Raw genomic sequence first — 26,010 nt, 5'->3', positions numbered from 1 at the left:
GAAGGAGTGGTATGGTTCAAGGACAGACTATGTGTTCCCGACATCAAAGCGATCCGGGAACTGATTCTCAAGGAAGCTCATGAGACAGCATACTTTATACACCCTGGTAGTGAGAAGATGTACCAAGACCTAAAGAAAAGATTCTGGTGGTATGGAATGAAAAGGGAGATAGCAGAGTATGTGGCTGTATGTGACAGTTGTCAAAGGATTAAAGCAGAACAACAGAGGCCTGCAGGTTTGTTGCTACCATTGTAGATTCCTCAGTGGAAATGGGATGAGATCGGAATGGATTTCATAGTCGGTTTGCCCCGCACTCGTACTGGTAATGACTCCATCTGGGTAGTAGTGGACCATTTGACAAAGGCGGCCCATTTCATACCAGTCATGACCACCTACAACAGTGTGGTGTTGGTCGAACTATACATGGCTCGGATTGTGTGCTTGCATGGCGTTCCAAATAAGATAGTATCAGACAGAGGCACTCAGTTCACCTCTCATTTTTGGCAGCAGTTGCATGAAGCTTTGGGTACACACTTGAAGTTCAGCTCAGCTTATCACCCATAGACAGATGGTCAAACAGAGAGAACCAATCAGATTCTGGAGGACATGTTGAGGGCTTGTGCTTTGCAATATAAGATAGGTTGGTACAAGAGATTACCATATGCAGAATTCTCTTACAACAACAACTATCAAGCCAGTCTAAAGATGTCACCATTCAAAGCACTCTGTAACACCTCTGGTGTTACTGTCACTAAAATTTGAGCATAACATCATGAGCATTGGCATATCATGTGCTTGTTACACCTAGAATGCATTCACTAGGTAAAAATTTCAAATAAGTTGTACTGATATGACTTGATGTGTGGTTAACCCTACGGTAAAGTGCTTAACCTCATATCATGCCTTATGGATATACGTGAAGCCCAAATATGGGAAAACCTCAAAAGACATGAGAAATGATCATAAGCTATCATCTTTAATGGACTTTAGTAACACCTAAACCCTGAAGTGCTTAAAACCCTGAAAAGACCCTTGGAAAACCCTAAGTTGGAACCTTAGGGGGCTAAGTGTAAATTTGGTGCACTTTTGGACCAAAGTGCAAATACCAAAGTAATATAACACCACAAATCATATATTTCACACATTTGAGGATTTGCAAATCAAATTATGGGATTTGGACTTATTTGTAAAAAGTACCCCATGAAACCATATGTGCCTAAGTGTGAAATTCAGTGCATACGGTCAACTTTGGAACTCCATATCTCTCAATTCATACAGAGTTTGCCTTAGGTCAACACATAAAACTTGTAGAGCTATGATAGGAGTGCAACTTTGCTTAAGTAACTAAGCCTTGATCACATATAAAATTTGGAGTAAAATGAGCTCAAAGTTGAGCTGTCAGTCACACTGATAACTGAATTATGGTCATCAGTGACATTGGCAGGACTTTGAGGTCGAATTGGAGTCGGATCTAGTGATCAATTGGGGATGGTTACTATAGTGGATTTGTAGCTGCTTTGTAGAGCTACAACTTTGATACAAAGAGATTGTCAAGTCACTACATGAGATTTGAAGCAAATCGCCCTGCAAATTGCTTTGTCAGAACAACTGAAGCAGCCCCTGATGGTACAGTAGCGAAAAGATCTTCTGGTTCAGTGAACCTCACTGCTGGCGATCCTGCGCTCGGATTCATGCCAGGCACCGCGATTTGTGCTCAACGGAGTACAGATAGCTGCTCGGGGTAAGAAATATCGCATTGAGAATGAACTTAGGCCACTGTTCCGCCCTGGCCGCCGTACCCCCTCGCTTTACGGTCAGCTCAGATAAGCTCACCGGAGTTGGCTGCCTGCCGATCGGATGCCACGTGCCTTGTAGCTTTAGCATGTCACAGTAAGCCGCTCTATATTGTCGGCTCGTCGCCGGTAAGCCTGCCACGGTGAAAGACACGCAGCTCTTGTGACAGTGCCCTTCCCCCTCTCCGGCCGCCAGCGCGCCATGACAAATTCAAGAGCCACCGCCCTCGGGTCCTATAAATTGAGTGTGCCATCAGCTCCGCTAGGTAGTCAAGCACCCAACACACCAGCCCGTGCCTCCGATCGTCCACCAGAGAGCTCCAATTTGGGATTTCCCCCAAATCTGTCAAGAACACCGTGTGTGTGAGGTCGCCGCGGTCAGCTCTCCACAGGTCCGATCATGCCTTCCTCGCTCTTGTTTTAGCATCCCTGTGTGCTCTTGATGCTTCTCGACCCGGCCAATTGAGCCAGAACACGTAGGATCACTGGGACGCCTCGGTTTGTCCATTGATCGCACTGTCACCGTGAGCAGAGAGATTAGAGGCTAGAACCTTAAAATTGGTTGAGGGGTAATTATCATTAGGGGTCAAATTAGGTGTCAAACGCACCAGAGCACCGGTAGTAGAGTTATCCTGCCGGTACGGGCTCGCCGGAGTCCCTGCTCCACCGTCCACGGTCGGGGATCGCGGGTTGTGAAGAATTAGAAAGTGAAGGGCCTCGGCGCAAATGTTAGAGACACATAGAAATAGTGCGTGGGACTCTTTACGGGTTTTTCAAATCGCCAGGGACCTCTGTGCAACATGGACGCGCGGGCGCGTTTCCGCCTGTCTTGGGCCAGCTCGGGCTAAATTGAGCTGATACTCTATATACTTTTCCTTTTTCTTTTTCTACCCGACTTAGTAAATCCATAGAAGATTATAGAAAAATGATAAAAATATGAGACTAATTTTGTTGGACTCCTAGATTTCTCTAGTATTTAATAAAAATAGTTCTTGGATTTTTAGTCCAAACAAGGAATTTATCAGTATTTAAAGAGCTTAAACTTATACCTCTGGAATTTTAGGAATTATTTAATAACTCCAAAAATCACCAAACTTTTTGGATAAGCTTAATATGATATTTAGATCCTATGAGTGAAGTTTGACTTGCTTTGGACATTGTTTGATGCCTAAACCCAAAATCCTAGTTTTCTAGAGAACGAAGAAGTGACTATTGAAGAGGAAGAGCCTCCGTCAACAGAAAATCCACCTGCCAAGAACTGTTTTTACTTTGACATCTATAGAACAGAGCCCAACTCACCTACTACACAAGGTAAGCCCCGGTGCATTTGCCACCTCCTTGCTGTTTTAAACTCTTTATCACTTGAATGATGCATTAGGTGACAGGAGTTGGGTGTTAAACCAATTGATGCATTTCCTTCCTTGGAGCTGTTTACCATTCCTTGATTACCTGTTTTATTAAAAGGTTTTCTGATGCTTAGTCCTACTTTAGGAAAACAAATGTTTTTGTTTTAACAAGGTGATGTTTCACAGTGGATGGGATGTTTTCAAAATAAAACTTGATGGTGAATCCATCATGGCCATGATGGGTTCAACATCAGAAAAGATGTACCTCTGCCAGGTACCAAATTTGGGGTTTGAAATGATAAAGATGAGATCGGTCGGGTGACTTGCACGAGAAGAGAGTCTCGGTGTAGTGTCTTCATCTGAGTCGATTAAGGACCTTATTGATGTAGGCTTGCTGATTGAGGACCTTTTAACTAGTCACATGCCTCGTCATGGGTAAGCTTTGCCTCAGGCAGACTAATACCAGAAAGGCCAACACGCAATGGGAGTGGAGAGATGGCGAGAGTAGCGTGTACCCTCCGTGGCAAGAGGCTGGATGGTGGTGTATCTGTGCTCTCGGTTGGCGTGAACCCAGTCTGGTCTTAAGAACCCCGGTGGCGAGTTGACATATGCAAGGGTTAAGTGCTACATATGTCGTGTGATTGGAGATCCTCAGCTAAGTATTAATCGATTTGGGTCGCCGTTACTTCTCGGACATGAAGACTTGGTCACTGCCCTACACGTAGAATTCCAGTGAACAAAAAGGGATTGATAAAAGAATGGCTAGTATAGGCCAAGTGCTTGAACTAGGGTAGAAAAAAAACTCAAGTGACGGGTAATGACTTAACTTGTTAATAAAACCAGATATTTAAGGATCCACTATTAGGAAGCATTTTTGCAAATAGAGTCTTGATTCTTGATTAAGCCTTACCTTGACTCCCTTAAGCCAGCATATCATTGAGAGTCTTTTATTTTGACCAGTAAGACTTGCGAAAGTACACTCCGTACTCAGGGTTTTCGAACCCATGTTGTTGTAGGTGAGGAAACAGCAGAATTTTACTGTTTTTGCACTAAGGTGGTGCCCAAAGACGAACCTCAACAGTGAAGTGGTTGCGGGAGGATGTTGGCCTCCCTTTTAAGAAACAATATACTGTTATGCGGGAGGGGGTTTTGCCTCCCAAGTTTGTAATAATACTTATGCACTCTTATGACCTGGTAATGTAATTATAACACTCTTTCTATATTTTAAATGAATGTAAATTAAAGTTATTGTAATTTGCTTCCGCTCCTTCGTTCCTCCGATGTGTTGTAATATCTGCGCGACGGGTGAAACGCTCTTGGGCGAGGAAAATAATACAAATACCAAACTTGTCGAGTAATTATGTGCATCTACAGGGTTGTCCAAGGTCCGTTGGACAAGGACAACTGTAGGTGGGCCTAATAACTTGGGAGGTTCCGTCACACACTATATGGGAGGAATTGCAGAACTCCATTGCATTGGGACCAACCTGTTGAGCGGCAGGTGTTCGGTCCAGATATTTTGCTTGAAGCCGAAGAGAACATCAGAATGGTCCGAGAGAATTTGAAGGTAGCACAGTCCAGACAACAAAGCTATGCTGACACCAGAAGAAGGGAACTCAGTTTTGAAGTGGGAGACTATGTCTATTTGAAGGTGTCACCCATGAGAGGAACCAAATGGTTTGGAGTCAAAGGCAAGCTAGCACCTCGATATATAGGACCGTATCAGATTCAAGCAAGACGTGGAGAAGTGACTTATCAACTCAGCTTACCGAAGAACCTGTCAGCTGTACACGATGTGTTCCATGTATCTCAGTTGAAGAAATGGTTGAGAGTGCCAGAAGAGTAGTTGCCAGCAGAGGATCTTGAAGTTCAAGAAGACTGACTTATATTGAGAAGACAACTCAAATTCTGGAGACAGCAGATCGAGTCACTCGGAGAAGTACCATCAGGATGTGCAAAGTCAAGTGGGGTCACCACTTAGAAGAAGAAGCAACCTGGGAACGAGAAGATGATTTGAAAGCCAAGTACCCTGAGCTCTTTTCTAGCCAGCCCTGAATCTCGAGGGCGAGATTCTTTTAAGGGGGATAGGTCGGTAACACCCTGAATTTGGGGGTATAAAATTTCTTTCTAATGATCACCCAAATTCATGTGTTACTTTTCTCTCTATCACTATAGGTTCTATCTCTCTCTAGACCCTCTCTTCCTTTTTCCCTTTTAAGTGGAATTAGCTTAAAGTTAGGGGGACTTAATTATTTATTTTTGCCAAAACATTATGAGTCATGACATGTTGCATCATGTTGAATTTATTTATGCTTTGAAGTGTTGCACATGTTTGAATTTATTTCAATTTGAAACCTAATTTGAATTTTGAATTGAAAATCCTATAGAAAAGAAATAGTAAAGGAATTAGAAAATCCAGAGAAAAAGAAAAAGGAAAAGGCAACCTAGTCGGCCCACTAAGCCCAGCCGCGCCCGCGCGCCTTCGGTCTCTGACAGGCGGGCCCCGCCTGTCGGCGCTGACCCTCGCCCCTCTTCCCTTCCTCCCTCTTGCTGTTCGGTGGGGTCGCCCTATCAGCGCTTCGGCCTGTCGTGCGCTCGCGCATCTGTGCTACTGTCCCACGGGCCCCACTCGCCAGTCCCTCCCCCCTCCAACCGCTCGCTTGCACGGACCACGCGCACGCACGTCGAGATTGTCGCGCCCACGTCGCCACCTAGCTCCAAACCGGCACCCCGACCCCCTCTACAAGTCCCCGCACACCCCACTTCCCCCCTGCCTCACTCATTTCGCCCCTGCCCACTCACCCGAGCTGCGCGGGCTCGTTCTTCAAGCTCGCCGGAGTTTCCCCGTCGCCAGGCCCCCTACGCCCGAATTCATCGTCGGTAGAGCTCGGCCGCCGTCCGCGATCGTGCTCCGCCACCGTCATGCCCAGCCTCGCCCTCGTCTCTGCCCCACCCGAGGTGAATTTCCCCGTCAGACCTTCTCTTCTCTCTCCCCCATTTTCTCTGTCCCGTCGATTAGTTGCCAGTTGTCGTTGGTACCGGTCCCGCGCCGTCGAACCGAGATCGCCCTGCTAACCGCGGCCGCCCCGTGCCTTCTTCGCCCGCGCGGAGTCGCCGGCTCCGGCCATGGCGCTCTCGTCGTGCTCGCTGCCGAGGTAGACGGCAGTCCTGACAAGGAGGACCCACCCGTCAGCCTACCCCTTTCTTTCCCCGTTCTTGGTCACTGCCTGGAGGGCCCCGTCTGTCAGCGCATGCCAGCGATGTCCCTCTTAAGCTTGCCCTCCACCACTGACTAGCGGGCCCGACCTCCCCGTGGCCCCGTTTGTCAGACTCCCACCGTTTCCCCCTCCCGATGGTCCGAGTCGCCGACCTGTTGGCCCCGCCCGCCAGAGAGCGCCCGTGCTCGCATCTCGCAACAGAGATACCCGGGCCGCTGACGCGTGGGACCTGCCGGTCAGTCCTCACGTCCGATCCCGCGCACCCGCTGCTAATCTCGGGCGTCTGTTCCTGATTTGATGGCCGAGAAGCCAGGATACCCTTTCGCAGTGGTCGATTTGCTTAAGACCTCCTCGATATTCTGCGAATAGAACCCGCCGTCCTAATACTTTACGCGCAGGTCCCTGAGTTATTACAAACAGACCCTATTCTTTTAAATAATTATATATTAGGGTTTAATTTTGTATTTCAAACTTTCAAACTTGTTTATTTCATATCTTTTACATACGAACTCCAAATTTAGTGATTCAAATTGCAAAATATTCATAGGATTATTCTCTGTTTAAATAAATTAGTTCCATTTACATTCTATTCTTTCTAATTTTATGGTTAACTATAAACTAGTATATGTTTAGATTTGTTTATTTAATAAAATAAAAAGGGAAAACCCTAGAGATTAAAACATGCTTAATCTTGTGAGATTAATAATGTTTATTACATGAATTCATCTCTGTTCTAATTCTTAGGTTACAATAAAATAAATTAAACTATGTTATGTATTTGTGAGTAACACTTAGTGAAATAATAATCTATTTCCAAGTGAAGTTAGTTTATGTTATAGTTTATGTTATACTTTAAACTCATTATCCCTTATGTAGTATTGTGCCTTTTAAGATGTATTCCTATGTTTGTACATGTTTGGTGTGTTGTTCATTTGTACTTTCCAAATGTATTGAATGCATGCTCGCTTTATTTAGACAACGAGCAGTCTGAGGTTCCTGAGTGTGTTGTTGGAGACCTCCCTGAGCAACAACCTGGTGAAGGCAAGTGTCCTCTGACCTATTATGTCCTACATACTTTATAATTGATTGTCTTGCATTACTTTATGAAACCTAAGGATTGATTAGTCTGTATTCACTTATCCTTGTTTTCCTTTTGGGTTATCATGGTTAGCATTTTGCTATTGCCTTAACTTTAATCAATGAACATGATGTGAACATTTATGATACGATACTGTTATCCTGATTATGTTGATGATCTTGTGATACTCTAGGGGGCTCAGGCCTTTTTCTTGAGTACCTCTCCGTAAGGACCTGTTCGTGGAGTGACCACACGGGATAACAATACAACCATGAGGGTGGAATGGGATGCCCTTAGCTCATTAATTAGATGAACATAGGGGTGTAGTTGGCTTTGCCGGAGGGCCGTCAATGGGGGCCGGGGCGTAGTGCTCGCTCTGCCAAGGTTCGGGTGCAGGGGTTCATTCGATTTGGTTTTGTTAGTCACCCACCTTGGGGAGGTGTACTGCGTTTGTATGACTGGCGAAACCTAACGAGGAGCTATGCACCAGGGGAGTCTTTGTAAAGGCTACGTAGTGTATCCCTGCCCATTCACCTTGGTAGTGAAGATCGGGTCTGTACAACCCAGGCTGGAAAGGGATCACGACTTGTGGGTAAAGTGTACAACCTCTGCAGAGTGTTAGAAACTGGTATATCAGCCAAGCTCACAATTAAGAGCAGCCTTGGGATCCTCTTTGATTAGAAGAACTTTGGATACTTTTATGATGATGGTTAACAATGATGTTATAAGTCTGAACTCTGGTATTTCCTCTTTTGAGGGAGTACTTTTGGGTAATAACTGGATTTATTACTAAAACTTGGCTCTACTAATAATAATAAATACTGGACCAACTAAAAGCAACTACTCAATTTCAACCCTACATACAGCTAGCCCACTTTAGGCAAACAGGACATTTGCTGAGTACGTTGATGTGTACTCACCCTTGCTTTACAAACCACCCCACCCCAGGTTGTCCCCACTGTACTCAGTGCTCAGGAGGTGATGTTGGCAACATGGAAGACTTCGAGGAGTTCCAGGAATATGACGAGTTTTAGTTTATCTTAGTGGCAAACCCCCAGTCAGCTTCCTGTGTAGGCTTATCTTCTACATTTTGTTACTTGATGTTAATGTTAAATACTATGGATATGTATTAGACTCTGGATGTGTTGGACATATTGATGTAATTAAGTACCTTTCCACTATTTATTTCAAGCATTGTGTGATGATGTGCAATTATGTAATCGCTGTGTACGTGAGTTTCTGATCCTGGCACGTACATGGTTCGCATTCGGTTTACCTTCCAAAACTGGGTGTGACACTTGTAGTCCTTCCCCCTTCCTTGGTTGAGGATTTGGTGGAAGCTCTTGATGATGAGCGCCATTTCCTCGTTGTCAAGCTTGGAGGCGTCGTTTGGAAGCCTACTTGGTGCAGACTCCTCCTTCTTCTCTTCCGTCGCTTTGAATGCGACGGGTTGCACCTCGGGTGTAGAGGTGGCGCCTTGCTCCAAGTTGACGATATGTTTAGAGTCTTTGATCATAAGTTCAAAGCTCACAAACTTGCCAATAACCTCCTCGGGAGACATTAGTTTATATCTAGGATCCCCACGTATTAATTGAACTTGAGTAGGGTTACGAAAAACAAGGGATCTTAGAATAACCTTGACATTTCATGGTCATCCCATTTGGTGCTCTTGAGGTTGCGCACTTGGTTCACCATTATCTTTAGTCGGTTATACATTGCTTGTGGCTCTTCTCCTTTATTGAGAACAAATCGACCAAGCTTTCGCCCTTTATCGTCTCCCGCTTGATGATCTTGGTCACCTCGTCCCCTTCGTGCGCGGTTTTGAGGACGTCCCAAATTTCTTTGGCACTCTTTAACCCTTGCACCTTATTATACTCCTCTCGACATAAAGAGGCGAGGAGTATAGAAGTGGCTTGGGAGTTAAAGTGTCGAATTTGGGCGGCCTCATCCGAGTTGTAGTCCTTGTCCTTTACTTGAGGTACCTGCGCTCCAAATTCAACAATATCCCAAATGCTTTCTTGGAGTGAGGTTAAATGGTGCCTCATTTTGTCACTCCACATGCAATAATATTCACCATCAAAATATGGTGGTTTGCCTAGGGGTACGGAAAGTAATGGAGCGTGCTTTGAAATATGAGGATAGCATAGGGGCATCTTACTATACTTCTTTCGCTCATGGCGCTTAGAAGTAGTGGACGACTCAGAGCTCGATGTGGTGGGTGACGAAGAGTCAGTCTCGTAGTACACCACCTTCTTCATCTTCTTCTTCTTATCACCTTTCCGATGTGACTTGATGGAGGAAGGGGATTCCTCCTTATGCTTTTTGCCAGATTCTCTTGAGAGAGTCCTCCCCGAGCTCGCAGGCTTGTCGCCAGTCATGATCTCCCTCTTGGCGTGATCTCCAGACATCACTTCGAGTTGGTTAGGCTCTTAATGAAGCACTGGCTCTAATACCAATTGAAAGTCGCCTAGAGGGGGGTGAATAGGCGAAACCAAAAATTTATAACTTTAAACACACAATACAAGTCGGGGTTAGCATTAGAATTAAATTCAAGTCCAAAGAGAGGGGAAAAACAAATCAAATAAGAATCATGGTAAGTGAACACAGTGATTTGTTTTACCGAGGTTCGGTTCCCAAGAACCTAGTCCCCGTTGAGGAGGTCACAAAGACCGGGTCTATTTCAACCCTTTCCCTCTCTCAAACGGTCACTTAGACCGAGTGAGCCTTCTTCCTTAATCTCACAGGTCACTAAGACCCCGCAAGCACCACCACACACTTGGTGTCTCTTGCTTCGCTTACAAAGCACCTAAGAATAAGAATGGGAAAAGAAAAAGGCCAATCCAAGCGACAAGAGCAACGAAAGTACACAAAACACCCTCTCTCAAGTTCCTAATGGAATTGAGTTGATTTTGGAGGCTTAGAGAGGATTCAATTTATTTGATGTGTCTTGGAGTGGAGTCTTTTGCTCTTGTATTGAATGAGATGTTTGGAATGCTTGGATGGTTATGAATGAGGTGGTTGGGGGTATTTATAGCCCCCAACCACTTTCATAGCCTTTGGTGAAGGCTGCTAGTGATGGGCGCACCGGACAGTCCGGTGCGCCACCGGACAGGCACTGTGCACTATCCGGTGCACGCAACGTCAGCTTGTCCGTTAGGGTTCTGAGCAGTTGACCGTTGGCGACGTTTGTCTTCTAGTTGCATCAGACAGTCTGGTGCGCTCTGACTTCTGCGCTTCTGACTCTGTCACGACACTGTTCATCACTGTAGCACTTTGCAGAGTCGACCGTTGGTGCGGGGAACCGTTACTCCGCTGGCTCACCGGACAGTACGACGAATTATAGCGGAGCCCGTCTCCAAATTCCCGAGAGTGGTTGGTTGACATTTGTATGGCCTGGTGCACCGGACACTATTCGGTGCGCCATTTTTTAGCACACTCAAGTCCTTTTTGCTCCAATAAAATTGTGTCCCTAACTGATATCTTTCTTGGTTTGTGTTGAACCTTATGCACCTTTACTACATGAATTCTAGACAAACTAGTTAGTCCACATGTTTGTGTTGGTCGTTCAACCACCAAAATTAATTATAGGAAATGGTTAACCCAATCTCCCTTTCAATTAGTTCATTTTCTATAATGGGCTCAAACCATGAAATAGCCAAAGCAAGGTGTCGGAGAGAAAACTCGAGCCAGGTGGGGAGTGCACCCGCTCTGATCCTAAGATGAGGAGGGGGCCTATGGATTGCCTGATTAGTTGGAAGAACTAAAAAACACAAGGGTTAGATTGGTTCGAGCTGCCAGGCGTAACACCCTACATCCACTATGAGTTGTATTGCCTAGGAGTCTCTGTGTCTATTCTTGTAACGTTGTGTGCCCTGCCTTTATAAACCAAGAGGGCCAGGGCACATACAAGGAAGCCGAGCCTCGATAGTGGGCCCGGAAATATAGTAATAAAAGCTTACAACATGGAACAAGTAGCGTTGTCGGCGGATAGAGATCTTCGCTTGGTCACCGAGCAGATCTCCTGGCTTGTCGTGCTCGTGCCCTAACTAATCTGAGCAGGGCACAGGCGTAGGCTGACGCGCTATCGCATGTAGAGGTGCTCAAGCATCATTGTCCTATCTTCTCCACCTGTTACCCTTTGCCTCAGTAACGCTCGTGATACAGTGGGAGACATAATGACGTCAACCCAAGCAGCGCAATGTGTCAATGGTCTTGCCTCAGTAATGTCCAAGTTACTGTGTGTCCTGCATACTATGGACGTGTCACCTACCACTGGGGTGGGCAGGTATACGTCTCGTCCGCAGTTAATGCAAAGGCGCTTCACACTTAAAGGCTAGTGTCACGTGTTGTAGAACACATGGCAGCACCGAGCTTTGCCTTGTGTGGGGAGTAGTGACTGGGACCGCCCTTCCACATGATAGCTCCTGACCGCCCTTAGCTGAGGGTTTGGAAGGCATTCGAGGGAGGTCCTATCTTTTCCGGTGTTGGTCAGCACGTGGCAACACCGACCCCCTTAGGCCAGAGGTCCAGGTGGCCCGCCACGAGGGTCGGGCCCGTTCCCGGGGGTCCATTCCTCGAGCGTAGGTTACAAGAGACTTCGTCTTCAAGATATGTGGTGAACCCGGACCCCCTTCGATGGGGTTCAATAGCGCTGATTACAATTGCTAGCCTTCACCCGAGTACAGTGGCCTTTCTGGGCAGGCCTAGCCACTGGGCTAGGACGGACCACCATTAGCATGGTGACTAAGGCTAGTCCGGAGGGTCCGTCTTGATCTAGCAGTAGTGGGTACCCCAATCTTGAAGGTACCGACAGTGGCCCTCAGGCCCACCTCAAGTGAGGTGGCGAACCTGTAGGTGGGGCCATAACCACGCTTTGCTTCTAAAAGGCTTCATGCTTGTGCCCCCTCGTCTGGTGACCTGAATTGAAAAGGCGTCCCGGCACACGACCCTATTATGGTGCTTAATGGCATACCTACGAGGTTCTCATCCTGACTACCTTCAATCTTCTGGAATATGATTTTGGACCTTGCCGAGCAGGATTTCAGGAAACTGTCCCTTGGTGAGGATAAGGGTTAGGCCTCTAGGGGTCAAGTCCTAGGTACTAGAATAGTTGTTCTAGGGTGGTGGAGCATGTAGGCTTAGGGTACATGACATGGCTACGGACCACCCTTGAGAATGTGGTCCTTTCCCCTCGACATAGAACCTCGTGACCCGATCTTTATCCACTACAAGGGGAGGATCTGAAACCGAATGAAAGGGTGGAAGCATAATCCAAGTTTCATGAAGGCAATAGAAATTGGATCCCGCATAGGGTTTTAGGTGAGTGGCGCCCGAGCCTCACTTTCTATTGTAAAGGCAAGTTTTTTCCCTCATCTAGTCCCCTGGGATATTGGAAACTTCAGAAGCTTGAGGCTATGATCAGACCAGGGGTCGATCCCTGTTGTGGCCGAGGATCGGTGCTTAGCAGCGCACCCTTGGGGTCCTTACCCTATCGTATTCAATCCTTCGAATAGTAGTGTTTGTTCTTGCTGATCATAGTTTGGGATAATCTTTGAGTTTGAACGAGGTTCAGACCCCTAAGTACTCAATCTATGGTACTAGGTCAGCTGTTCTAAGGTGGTGGAAGGTTGTACGCTTACGGTACGAAACCAGGCTAAGCGGCTACCCAACTCCGGACCACCCTTGCGAACGTGGACCACTCCCTAGACCAAGCATTTACTGATCGGATCCTCATTCATTATCAAGTGATGTTCTAAACTAGGTGCAAGAATAGGCACTATTATTCAAGTTTCATGATTACAATAGAAGTTTAAATCCACGGAAGGGGTAGAGGGAAACAACATGCGTAAACACAGATGGCGCCAGAGACAGGGTTAACGAGGGTGGACCTTACTAGACTAGACCATAGATAAATGTAATCCTATTACAAAGGAAGAGTTTGTTCTCTTGCTACCTTTTGGGTGTAAGGCTTGGGACCAACCTAAACCGCCTAAGCTCCATTGTGCGTGTGACTCGAAGGGTAAGCAGTGTTCCATTTTGCCTTGTGTTGGGGACTTGTTCTCAAATGCTATGAATTAAGAACAAGGCAACATAAAATGTTAAATATTAATGCCCTTCGTCGGCTGGAGCATTATTTCCTCAAGGATTTAATGAACTTCGGACGAAGACCATGAGCAAAATATCACGAAGGTCGCTCCTTCGTGACTAGACTTATAAAATAATATGAAATAATAAATAAAACATGAAACATAACGCTTAGGTACATTTATACCTTTGCCTTGGCAAGTAATAATTTCCGAGCAATGTGTTTGCAATTACAAGATTGCGTGAACAGTAAAGGAATATTGTTCACTATTTATAGGCACAGGACACAGCATGTGAGGAATTACAATCATGCCCCTCATAAAAGTTTACAACAATGACTCAGACCCTTATGGACTAAAAGGTCATTCTATCTTTAAGTCGGTTCGACCCTTCATCTTCGGATATGCTATAATACCGAAGCTTCATGAATGGTACCTTTGGCATTACGTACGAGCAGCTTCAGCGAAGCTGTTTCTTTCCGCAGGACCTTCGGCGACGAAGCATGGTCCCAATAGTAGCCCCTTCGCGGTGCTAGATCGTTTTTCGTAACGAACTTGATCCGTGAAAAAAGTCTCTTAGGCTTCAGGAAGCCGAAGGTCCGAAAAACACCTTCCCTGAGCTCGTTGTCGAGAAACGATACAGTTTCCGAGCACGAAGCGGTCCCACCATGCAGGTTCACTTTTTGGTTTTTGCGGCCCACAGTGCAGTGGGTGCGAGCGACTGTTTTCCCGGTGTAAAAATCCTGACGATTCACCTTCATACCTGCAGCACTATATAAACGGACAGGTAGGTGTGAAGTTACCACAGCATTCATTGCTATTGGACTGTTTTGCTGCCAAAAATTTAGCCATAGCCGAAGCTTGACTTTCGCATTCAAACGAAGCTCCATTTTAGTCTCTGCTTCGTCAGAAGAAGAGCTTTGGAAAAAAGGTTATTAATTTCCAAGGAATTTTTAAGAAATTCAAAATCAAATGGCCAGAGTGCGCTCTACTGCTAGAGTTGAGTGTGATGGAGATGAGGCCGAAGCTGTTGATACTGTTCCGATTTCTGAAGCGATGAGGCGCTCCGGGCTAGTTACAGCAGAGGACACACCTGCTGCCGAAGCAACACAAGCTGATGTTGAAGAAGTTGGTTCTGAGGATGAGTTCAGCTGCGGGGTACCAACTAAACCTAGTCATTTGGACTTTGGAAAGTCCACCATGTCTGAAGCTGACCTTCCAAAAATTGTGAAGCTGGGCTACTTCAGCGAAGCAAAAAAGGAGCTGGTTCGTTTTGGCGGAGAGGAAACTACTCCGAAGCCGGAAAAGAATGAGGTAGTAGTGTTCAAAAGCTTCTTTAAAGCAGGATTAAGATTTCCTTTGAATGGGATGATTGCTGATGTTTTGAAGAAGTTTGGGGTTTACCTTCATCAGCTGACACCTAATTCCATTGTTAGATTAAGTGTTTATATTTGGGCCCTTCGTAGTCAAGGAGTGGAACCGTTCGGCGAAGGTTTCTGCCGAGTCCATTAACTACACTATCAGACTAAAGCTAGAGGAGATGGTCTTCATGAGAATTTTGGATGTTACAACTTTGCTTATCGCAAGACTACGAAGTTTCCAGTGATAAGCTACCGAAGCAAATGGCCAGCCGGATGGAAATCTGAGTGGTTTTATGTTAAAGTTGATAAAGATGAAGATAAATTGGTCCAGAGTCCACTAGAGCTAACCTTCGGAGAAACGAGGCCCCGATGCAACATGATAAGGGGGAGCCCGAGCCAAATTGCTATGGCTGAATTTCACGTGATTTCAGATCACATTGGCACTAGAGACTTGGTGCAGGAATTTCTGGCTTTTAAAGTGTTCCCAACAATGAGGGATTGGGAGATGCCGAAGCTGGAGGGAGAAAAGAAAAAAGGAGAACTTATTCGATTGCCTTGTTATTACAAGTTTAAGAAACACTTCAAAAAACCCTGCCAGGAGTGGTTGGACACAATCGAGATTATGTGCAACGATATCCTCGGAAATTATTCTAAGAAGGAAGATTAGTTGATGACAACAACCTTCGCCAGTCGCCCCAAACAAAGATTGAATCGGGTGTTAGATGCCTTGAATTTTGAGTATCCTGATTATGAGCAACTGGGTGGAGATGCCGAAGGCCCGAAGAGAAAAAGAATTGCCAGCGCCCTTGACAAGGAAAGCACCAAATTGGCCAAAAAGGAACAAGAAATTTCCAAAAAAACTGAGCCCAGAGCCGAAGGTAGCTGCTCCAAGAAAAAGAAAAGTTGTATCTCCAAAACCTGCATCTCTAGAACCAAAGACATTGGTCCGAGAGGAGGAAGCTCCTGCGACACCTTCTGCTGCCGAAGTAGAAGAGATTCTGAAGGTAATGACTGAACCTTTGCCTGTCAAGCTAAGTCCGCTGGCGCCAGAACTGACGAAGTTTTTTCAGTAGGACAAAGAAGCTTCGGCAGCAGAAAGTCCTGCAAAGCCGAAAAAACGAAGAATTATCCAAGTGGCAGATGTGATTCATCAGACACCGCCACCGATATCGGTGTCAAAAATTGTCATTGCCGAGACCACCGGAGCCGAAGCCGCTGCAGCCGAAGCTACCGGAGCCGAAACCACCGAAGCTGAAACCGCCGGAGCCGAAGCTACCGGAGCCGAAGCCACCGGAGCCGAAGCCGGGGACCACCGAAGATTCTAACCTGGAAACCACACTTGATGTTATTGACAATAACTTCTGAAAATGGCTGAAGAAGAAGCTGCTGCGGCTGCGGTGAACACGGCTACTGAAAAAGGAAAAGAGCAGGTTGAAGACATTTTGGAGGAAGGAAATTTTAACTTTCAAGATTTACTTGGACAAGAATTAACAGGCGCTGAAAAAGAAGAGCTGGAGAAATATGCCATATCCTGTGGATATAAACCAGGGTCTCTGCTATTTGGTGGGGTCAACGAAGGGAAGCTAAGATGCCTTCAAAATCGCACCGAGGCCAAAGTTGTTAGGACCATCTCCAAAAGCGTTGGCCTGCCGAAGATAGAAGCGGACCTTTGCAGGTACCAGCGACAACATATCGCCGGTAGCTTGCTCTATGCTAATTTTAAGGTAAAAAATATTATTATTATTTTATTATTATTATTATTTTTAGGTCGTTTTCTGACGAAGGTTGTTTTGGCAGAGTATACTACTAAGTAAAGTGCTAAAAATGCAACAAGATCTTGAAGAGGAGAAAAACAAAGCTATCATCAAAGATTTAGAAGACAAAGTTGAAAATTACGAAGCTGCTCTGAAGAAGAAGGACTTCGTCATTCAAGACCTTGAAATCATAGCTAAAGAACACGAAGCTGCCTTAGAAAAGAAAGACTTCGTTATTCATTCTATGGAAGGCTCACTGGCCGAGGTCTAGGCCGAAAATGACAGGTTAAACAATGAATTACTCAAAAAGTCAGAAAAATCTGAGCAGGAAAAGAACAACCTCGAAACTAGTCTCAAGACTGAGATCGAAAAGAATTCAAATTTGCAAAAGTCATTAAAGGAGCTTCAGGAGAAATGCCTAAATTTCGGCAGCCGATGCGTGCAACGGCTGAAGGATGTGTTTCACTCTATCGGAGCCAGCTCTGATAAATTTACACCTTCAGCTGAAAACCTGCCCAGCACCTTGGAATATATTGAAGGCGAGGTTGATGCACTTGACGAAGTTATTGCTGGGCATGCTGACTTCTGCGCCCTGCTAGCTTCTCGAGGCACAGCTACCGCTTTCCTGAAGGCTGGCTGTATGCATGGAAAAGTTGTAAATAGGCCAAATTTCAGCTTGTCACCAGCAGATTTGGTTGACATCCCAAGCCTAGCCCGAAGCATTGGAAACAGATTCATGACCCAGATTTGGGTAAATGGCGGGCGAAAAATGGCTGGTGACGAAGCTCGGAGCCACCTTAAGCCGGTGAGAAACTTATATTTGTTACTTTTACCTTCTCCTTGAAATTTGCACCTTTCTTATTCTGCTTTTTAATATGTGCAGGATGACGAAGCTGAAGGATGACGGGCTGAAGCTTAATAGTTGCTATAATAGACTTTCCTACAAAAAATTCTGGAGAAATCTTTGTAATATAATTGTGGAAAAAACTTATGTAAATTTGTACATACCTTGTAATATATCTTGTCTCCTTTATCCGTGTACAATCTGCTTTGCTGTGAACAAAACTTCACTTTTGAGCCGAAGGCGAAAAACACCTTCCCTTCTTTTCGTACACAACGAAGCATGAAAATTTCCTCTTTCTTCGAAGTTTTTTCTCATTGCCGAAGCATCTGTCTTTTTTGTGTGGTATGATGATGATGATTCTATATATGTCTAAATGAATGTTTATGAATGCAAATGTCATGATGTAATGTATCGTGCAAATGAATATCGGAATATATATTCAAAACCATGATCATAGCCTTCATTCCCTTGGGAATGACTCAAATCTTTTTGCCGTTTACTTTTCGGCTTCACTGTTTACTTTTCGGTGTATCAGCGCTGACTTTTCGCTGTAAGCCTCCCTTAGGAGCTTCTTCGCCTTTTACTTTCGGCAGAATCAGCGTTTATTTTTCGCTGTAAGCCTCCCTTAGGAGCTTCTTCGTCTTTTACTTTCGGCGGAATCAGCGTTTATTTTTCGCTGTAAGCTCTGCATTCCCTTAGGAACGACTTTTGAGCTTATACCTGTTTTCTTTTCATTTTCCTTTGCATTTACATTTACATTTTTGGGGGATATCACTCTTATAGAATTGAAATAAGGAAAAGAAAAATTACATGTTGTGGCCCCATTAAAAACCTTTCTCCCCCTTTGGAAAGGAAAAGGGTGCCACAAAAAAGAATAGAAAAAATTACATCAAGCTAAACATAATATCGTCGAAGCTCATCCGCATTGCATGATCTAGGAATGTCGTTGCCGTCCATATCCTTCAATCTGTAGGAACCGGGTCTTGACGAAGATACTACCAAAAAAGGTCCTTCCCACTTTAGCTGTAATTTGCCTACTGTCTCAGGGTTGGCTACTCTTCGAAGCACCAAGTGTCCTGGTTCAATGTTCTTTAGCCTAACCTTTCTATCACGCCATTTTATTGTTTCAGCTTGGTATTTGTTGATGTTTTCCACAGCTTGAAACCTGATCCCTTCTATACCATCTTTTTCCACAGAGTAATCAGCTTCAGCTTCGTCTTCTGTCGAAGCTACTATTCTTATTGATCCTGCTTTGGCTTCTTCCGGAGTTATTGCTTTGTCACCAAAAAATAGTTTGAATGGTGTAAAGCCTGTTGATCTTGATACTGTTGTGTTATGGCTCCACACCACTTTGATTAATTCGTCTGGCCACTTTCCCCTGGGCTAATTGAAGATTAACTTCATTATTCCTGTCATTATGATCCCATTAGCTCTTTCAACAAGTCCATTTGACTCCGGATGTCGAACTGATGCGAAATGGATCTTTGTGCCAATTTGATCGCAAAATTCTCTGAAAGCTTCGGAATCAAATTGTGTCCCATTATCCATAGTAATGGCCTTCGGCACTCCGAAGCGACAAACAATATTTTGCCAGAAAAACTTTTGAATAGTGACCGAAGTTATTGTGGCTAAAGGCTTTGCCTCAATCCACTTAGAAAAATATTCCACTGCCACTACAACATATCTTAAGTTGCCTTGTGCTGGTGGTAACGGACCTAACAAATCAAGGCCCCACCTTTGCAACGGCCAAGTGGGTTCTATTAGCTGAGTTAAAGACGAAGGTTGTTTTTGATCTCTTGCACATTTCTGACAACCTTCACACTTTTGGACTAATTCCGCTGCATCCGAAGCTGCCTTTGGCCAATAAATTCCTTGGCGAAAAACTTTTCCAAGCAAAGGCCTAGATCCAATGTGAGATCCACACAGGCCTGCATGTATTTCCTTCATCAGTTTTATACCTTCGGTTCTGGATAAACACTTGAGTAACGGAGAACAGACCCCAAGCTTGTATAGCTCCCCTTCTATTATAATATATGGTCGAGCTCTTGCCTCTATCCTTTTGTTATAAGCTTCGTCATCTGAAAGAAAGTTACCCTGAAGGAAAGAGATGATCTCAGTTCTCCAGTCTTCACTATAAACAGGGGATATGTTGAGGACCGCTCTTTCAAGAAGCTCAACCGAAGGTGCTTTTATTGTTTCGAAAAATACTTCCGAAGGTAAGGGCAGCCCCTGTGCTCCTGACTTAGCTAATAAATCAGCATATTCATTTTCTCCACGAGGAATATTTTTAACAGAAAAGCCTTCAAAGGAAGCCTCAATCCTTCGGACCGTGTCTAAATATTTTTCAAGCTTCGGATCTCTTGCTTTATAACTTTTATCAATATGACCAGAAATAACTTGGGAATCAGTTTTAAGAACCGCCCTTCTGATTCCCATCGCCTTTAACTTCCGAAGACCCAAAAGTAAAGCTTCGTACTCAGCAATATTATTTGTGCAACTGAAATCAAGTCTTGTTGCATAACAACTTTTAACTTTGGAAGGTGCAACCAACACAGCAGCTGCTCCTGCTCCGAAGGTTCCCCAAGATCCATCGCAAAATACTGTCCAAACTTCAGCATCTTTATTCGTTTCTTCTTCCTGAGCCCCTGGCGTCCAGTCAACAATGAAGTCTGCCAATGCTTGAGATTGAATCGAAGATCTATGCACATAATCAATACAGAATTCATTGAGCTCCGCAACCCATTTTCTAACCCTTCCAGTAGCTTCTCTATTTCTCATAATATCCTTCAACGGTTGTGAAGAAGGAACAACTATATTGTATGCCTGAAAATAGTGCCGAAGCTTCCTGGAGGCCATTAAAACAGCATACAACACCTTCTCCAATTCTGTATAATTTTTCTTTGATAAACTAAGAACTTCGGATACAAAGTATATTGGAGCTTGCTTTTTGACTTGGCCTTCAAGCTTCTCCTGGACAAGTGCTGCACTTACCGCTGAGTGCGAAGCTGCCACATATAACAACAGAGGAGCCCCTGGCGTTGGTGGAGTTAGTGTTGTTAGGTCTATCAAATATTGCTTCAGCTCTTCGAAGGCTTTCTGCTGAACTGGTCCCCATTAAAAACTTCAGCTGATTTCAGCACTTCGAAAAATGGTAAATTTCTCTCTGCAGATCTAGATATAAATCTGTTGAGAGATGCTAGTCTTCCTGTCAATCTTTGAGCCCCCTTTTTTGTACTTGGTGGTTCCATTCGAAGGATAGCTTCGATTTTATTTGGATTAGCTTCAATCCCTTTTGTTGAAACTAGACAGCCAAGAAATTTCCCTTTCTTCACTCCGAAGACACATTTTTCTGGGTTCAACTTTAAACCAGCCTATCTAAAATTAGCGAAGGTCTCCTGCAGATCAGCAATGTGATTATCTTGCTTCGTGCTTTTTACAATGATATCATCAACATAAGTTAGCACATTTCTGCCTATCTGAGAATGAAGAACCTTCGCTGTCATTCTGCTGAAGCTTCCTCCAGCATTCTTGAGCCCCTCAGGCATCCGAAGGTAACAATATGTTCCACTAGGGGTTATGAAGCTGGTTTTTGGCTCATCCTCCTTCTTCATCCAAATTTGATAATAGCCTGAATAACAATCCAGCAGACTCATAAGCTCTGATGAAGCTGCTGCATCGACTAGAGAATCTATCCTTGGCAATGGAAACTCGTCCTTCGGACAGGCCTTGTTGAGATCAGTAAAATCAATACACATTCTCCATTTACCATTGGCCTTTTTTACCATAATAGTGTTAGCCAGCCATTCTGGGTATTTTACCTCTCTGATAACTCCGGCACTAAGGAGCCTTTTTACTTCATTCCGAGCACCTTCGGCCTTGTCATCAGACATCTTCCGAAGCCTCTGCTTTCTGGGTCTAAAGGATGGGTCAACATTGAGCGAGTGTTCAATAACATCCCTGTTGACTCCACAAAGATCATTGGCTGACCATGCAAAAACATCTTTGTTGTTGAACAGAAACCTTATCAAGGTTTTCTCCTGTTCTTCAAACAGTTGGGATCCCAATAGCACCTTCTGCTCTACTATGTCCTCACATAAAAGCATGGGCTTCGGCTGATCGGCCGAAGCAGCTTTCTCCCTTCTAAACTTGTACTGCTCACAAGCTTCAGCTCCATCTATGTTATGGATTGCCTTTGAGTCTGTCCAGTTTCCTTCGGCCCTTCTGGCAGCTTCCTGACTTCCATGAATGGCAATAGGTCCTTGGTCCGAAGGTATCTTCATGCAAAGATATGTTGGATGAAGAATTGCTTCGAAGGCATTGAGAGTACCACGACCAATAATTGCATTGTAAGGGTATTCCATGTCAACAATGTCGAACACAACTTGTTCAGTCCTTGTGTTGTTGATAAATCCGAAGGTTACTAGCATTGTGATTTTTCCAAGTGTTACAATCTGCCTTCCTCCGAAGCCACAAAGGGGATGTGTGGCATCATGGATCTTATCTTCGGGCTCTTGCATCTGTCTCAAGGTCTTAGCAAATATGATATCAGCTGCACTGCCTGTATCAACCAAAACATTATGGACCAGAAATCCTTTGATCACACAAGAGATAACCATAGCAGCGTTGTGTGGGTAATCCTTGAGCTGAAGATCCTCTTGAGAGAAGGTAATTGGAATGTGAGACCATCTTGACTTGATGAAGGGTCCTTGTACCCCTACATGTTGTACTCTTCTCTGCGCCTCCTTCTTCTTTTTCTTGTTAGCCGGCTCTGAGCATGAACCGCCTGTTATTGGGAGAATCAGCTTCGGAGCCGAAGCAGTTCCAGCTTGGTTCTTGAACGAAGCCATTGTCTCAGGAAAGTGGATGTGAGTTCACCGGAGGTGGGCGCCAATGTTGGGGACTTGTTCTCAAATGCTATGAATTAAGAACAAGGCAACATAAAATGTTAAATATTAATGCCCTTCGTCCGCTGGAGCATTATTTCCTCAAGGATTTAATGAACTTCGGACGAAGACCATGAGCAAAATATCACGAAGGTCGCACCTTCGTGACTAGACTTATAAAATAATATGAAATAATAAATAAAACATGAAACATTAAAGATAAATATGTCAGGGACAAATAACATCATTCACGTATTTAATTATATGAGTCTGAAATGTTAAAACATAACGCTTAGGTACATTTATACCTTTGACTTGGCAAGTAATAATTCCCGAGCAATGCGTTTGCATTTACAGGATTGCGTGAACAGTAAAGGAATATTGTTCACTATTTATAGGCACAGGACACAGCCTGTGAGGAATTACAATCATGCCCCTCATAAAAGTTTACAACAATGAATCAGACCCTTATGGACTAAAAGGTCATTCTATCTTTAAGTCAGTTCGACCCTTCATCTTCGGATATGCTATAATACCGAAGCTTCATGAATGGTACCTTCGGCATTACGTACGAGCAGCTTCAGCCGAAGCTGTTTCTTTCCGTAGGACCTTCGGCGACGAAGCATGGTCCCAACACCTTGGCAATGGCCAAAGGCAGAACCCGACGGAGGCCATTGGCTGCTACTCTAAATACCATGGAGCTTGTGGTAGACAAGTTGGGTCTTAGGGATGCCTTTGAAGGGCCACCCATGCGTGTGGGGAGCTCCCATGTGCCCTCCACGACCGACTAGTCACATCATTCATGATGAGGTTGTCGAAGGCACAACCCATTACTGGCTTGCTTGCTAGTCTCCACCAGCACATCGAGGGAGTTGGGACTTAACCCCCTCCAAGCGTGGGTGAAAATAGAGACTGAGCACACCATGAGCTTGTGTGGTAGCCGACGAAAGTCACCTTGTGGGCCATGGGACCAGGACTATGCTAGCCTTGCTCCTAGCCCATGGTGACCTACCAATGGATTCTAGAGAGACCATGTTAACAAATGCATAGCCTTTGTTATTATGGCTTCCTGAAACCCATTAGAAGGTAGAAGAAGTCATCCCCCATGGGCAAGGGAGACAACTCCATCTACTATGGAGCATAACAGTTGATCGTTGGTGGTGGCCTCACCCTTTCTTGGCTGCCGGATGGCAGTGACCACCTCGAATACCACTATGCTCTACCGGGGGTCGACGCTTGTGACTCAGGCATGACGGAGCCTGGAGGAGGGCCAATAGTGGTAACCTCAAGCATCGTTCTTGAGGTTTCCACCGCCTTCTACCTAATGGCATTGGCACGACTGTTGAGGCGCTACGTGAGATCAACGACGAGCATCTTGAGGCATCGTTTTCCTCCTTTTGCCAAATGTCGGTGAATCCACTTTGGCCGAGCTCGTCGGTGGATGAGTGGGATGTCATTAGCAAGGGGCCAGGCTAAGCGCCCCACCCCTACCTAGCGCGCCAAATGTCGATCCTAGAATAGCGTCACCGACATAGGATTTGGCGCTAAAAGGATGAACACAGTAACACACAGGAGATGGAATAGTTCGGGCCACCAGAGCGTAATACCCTACATCCACTATGAGTTGTATTGCCTGGGAGTCTTTGTGTTTGTCCTTGTAACAGTGTGTGCACTCCCTTTTATAGTCCAAGGGGCACATACAAGGAAGTCATGCCCCGACACATGGGCCTAGGAATATAGTAATAAAAGCATACTACATGGAACAAGTAATATTGTCGGCGGATAGAGATCTTCCCTTGGTTGCCATGCAAATCTTCTGGCTTGCCATGTTCGTGCCCTGTCTAATCGCAGCAGGACGCAGGCATAGGTTGCGGCGTAGGCCGACGCACTACCATGTGTAGGGATGCCTAGGTGGTGGCATCCGGTATTCTCCGCCTGTTCCCTTTGCCTCGATAACACGTATGCTACTGTGGGAGCCATAATGATAGCAGCCCATGCAGCGCAGGGAGTCAATGGTCTTGCCAGGTAACAAGTGAATTACTATGTGGCCTACGTACTGTGGACGTGACACCTACCACTGGGGCGAGCAAGTACACGTCTTGTTCGCAGTTAATGCAAAGGCAATGTAGATCACGTGGCAGCACTGGGCCTTGCCTTATGTGGGCAGTAGTGATTGGGACCGCCCTTCCACGTGACAGCTCTGGGCCGCCCTTGGATGGGGTCCAGAAGGCATTCAGGGGAGGTCATGCCTCCTTCGGTGTTGACCATCATGTGGCAGCACCAGACCCCTTAGGCTAGAAGTCCATGTGGCCCGCCATGAGGGTCGGGCCTGTTCCCGGGGGTCCGACCCCTGGGCATAGGTTTCGAGAGCCCTCGTCTTTAAGACATGTGGCGAACCCTGACCCCCTCTTCTAGGGTTCCAGATGTGGCGGAACTGCCCGAATTATTCCAACTTAAGTACCTAAGTCCTGCCTTAGAGGCTAGACCACACTTAAATGGGAATAACCCATCAATCCCTCGAATCTAGTCCGACGAGGCCACTGATAGGATCAAGTACCACGTACTCACTCGATGGTGAGGCACAAAGCAAATACAATAAAGCATAAAACCATACATTAAGGAGTATTAAACTTATTACATCATCATCGGAGTTTTAGCAAAAGTAGTCATCATTGTTCGAAATACAGCGGAATAAAACTAACGATAAATAAACAGAGAGATGGGGAAGCCTGTTCCATCACTCCTCATGCTCCTCCTCAACCGAGGTAGGGTCCCACTCGACTGTCCAGCCCAGTGGTAAGATGGACGGCCAAGTCACTCCAGCAACCATGTCCTCTAGAGAACCTGTAAAATTATGCCACAAGCAAGGATGAGTATACTAATACTCAGCTAGACTTACCTGGTGTGAGGAGTCTACTCCTCTACCTCTAGACATGCAGCTGTTTGGCTGAGGGGTTTGGTTGCCAAAAGCACTAGCTGAGTCTATAAATCAAGTTTTAGCTTTGTCAAGTTTTAGTGTGACTCTCTTAAGACTAAATGTATACCTATCTAATCATACATGTTATCAAACATTTAGCAATCAAAATTTTTTGCTAAGTCATCACATTTCCACTTGTTACTCAATGTAGCAGCATGGATCAAGCAGTCTCATTAGCTGCGAGAAGCAGACGATTCGAATCGAGTTTTTATCCTTGCAAGGTAAACCTAAACACACGACGTGGCGAGGCACTCCGTCCCCACACACATCAACCGTCCCCATCGATTCCCTGTTAGCAGATCAGGGCTCACCGCCTTGGCGTACAATGCCTCACTGACCCCGACTATCATCGTGCAGTGACCGCACTTGTACCCACCATAGCCGGAATGGGAGACCACGTCTCAGGTCACGTGAGGGGATATGTCCACTGCCAGATTCACTCTGGTACTAGGCTTACCGATTTACCATATTTCTCGGCATGTGCTTAGTACATTCAAACACTTGACACATGGTACCACACCTTAATCCTTATTCCAATTCCCGTCTCGTAGACAATGCATCCCCATAGACCGTTGTCCACATACTATCATCATTATGATATCAATATGGATACAACCAATTCCTGACCTCGCGCGAGTGCTAGAAAAATCACTCGACTTCTACCGAGATCCCT

Source organism: Zea mays, chromosome 4, assembly GCF_902167145.1.
Source record: "Zea mays cultivar B73 chromosome 4, Zm-B73-REFERENCE-NAM-5.0, whole genome shotgun sequence".
In the NCBI taxonomy this organism is placed as follows: Eukaryota; Viridiplantae; Streptophyta; class Magnoliopsida; order Poales; family Poaceae; genus Zea; species Zea mays.
This window is presented reverse-complemented; position numbering follows the sequence as displayed.